This window comes from Morone saxatilis, unplaced genomic scaffold (genome assembly GCF_004916995.1).
Source record: "Morone saxatilis isolate NCDOM2014 unplaced genomic scaffold, NCSU_SB_2.0 Contig23, whole genome shotgun sequence".
NCBI lineage: Eukaryota > Metazoa > Chordata > Actinopteri > Moronidae > Morone > Morone saxatilis.
This window is the reverse complement of record NW_023339796.1, coordinates 18,431,053-18,432,865: the sequence shown is the minus strand read 5'-3', so window position 1 is coordinate 18,432,865 and position 1,813 is coordinate 18,431,053.

The window sequence follows — 1,813 nt, the reverse complement described above, 5'->3', positions numbered from 1 at the left end:
GTTGTAGTTCACTTCCGTTGTGACTTTTGTATTCGTGTTGTGGCTTTTGTATTCGTGTTGTGGCTTTTGTATTCGTGTTGTGGCTTTTGTATTCGGCCTGACACCTCTGGGCCACCGTACTATTGGCAGAAATGGAATAAAAATATTTTGTACCTGAAAATTAGAATCGCTTTATTTTCCTTACCTTAGACTGAGCCGCTTTTATCTATAGAGGGAGCAGGTTGCTTTCCTTGTAGGCCACCATGTTGAACCGCCATGTTTCTACAGTAGTTTTCCAGAATGGACATGCCACTAAATCCTACACAGTGGTCCTTTAACACCTGCTCTGCTTAAATGTAATTTCTTGTAGTTTACAATTATAATGGTGGCAGATTTACTACTCAAAATTCTTTGGCACAATAGCGGGGATAGACGCTAATTTTTAAGCACTGGCCCCACGGACCACCAAGCCACTAAATTTGGTGGCCAAAGTACATTTTTGTTGGCCCAAGTGTAAACTTATATAAAGACAAGTAGAGTTGTTGAGGAAACTGGTGGCACACACCACAGTATGTCCTTAGGTGTGTCATATTCTTGCCCCAAAATGGCTGCTTCCATTCACAGGCAACAGGGGGGGCCACCTACACGGAATATTTTGTGGAAACAAAATAGTAACTTCTTGTGGACACTGGCCACCTGGGCTTGGTTAATGAAAATAATTTAAAATGTATTATAATAATAACAATACTGTCAGTACCAGACATTATCACCTGTAGTAATTAAGCTAACATTAGCTTTGTGAATTGTTTTTAGACCCCCTTTTCAGTTGGACCTCTTTAAGTTTTAACTGACTTGTTTTAAAACCTGAAAAGGGTACTTCAATATGCGCTTGATGGCTACATATATGCAAAAAGACTGAAGCTGCATGTCCGGGACAAAAAGACAGTATCCAAACCAATAGATGGTCCATGTAGGAGACACAGGAGTAAAGAAATAACATCATTGTTGTTGTATTGTATTGTGGAGCAGACGACAAGAACAACTTTTCCTTGTTGGTCTATTGGTTTTGGGTAGACTGAAACTCTTTACATATGGAGCATCGCTGTTACTACAACCCCATGAACAGTTGCTAAACCTCTCTTCAAAACAATCATTGACCAATGATAGCTTAGAAAATAGTCAATTACATATGACTATGTCACTTTTCACATTACATATCTCTACCATTCATTATCAATATACTGCATATTACTTAAAGTTTTAATTTCGACCACCCCACTTTTTAAACGGGTACAAAACAGGGGCAAAAAATCCACTCCATTGATTTTAAATATGAAAAACTTTATTGAACAGCACCCTTCAAAAAATATACAAGTTTCTGTAGCTTTGGTATCAACTTATGTACATTAATGTAGACAAGATCTTGACAGCACATAGGAAACAGTTAGTGTGCTGAAAGTGAATTACAAAAAAACTGCACACATACTGTAATTGTATGCAGTAATGAAAAGTACCACACCACTTATAGCTTAGACATTTACTGACAACACAGCATTGATGCACTGCTTTCGGAAACTGCAGTTATCTTTGTATTGCAAGACTGAAAGTGTCAAATCTGTTATCAAAAAATTGAACAAGATGCGGACAAGCACGTGGCAAACAATTTGTACAGAACAAACTTATTCCATCTAAAAGATATGTATTGTATAGTAAAGTCCTTTGTCCTTTTGTTCTGGCAAACACTTGGAAAGAGTTATGTTTGCTGTTAGGATTTTCTCTGATGATGCCATTTATTCAAAGGCTGTTAGTAGACGGACACAGTAGACTGACCTTA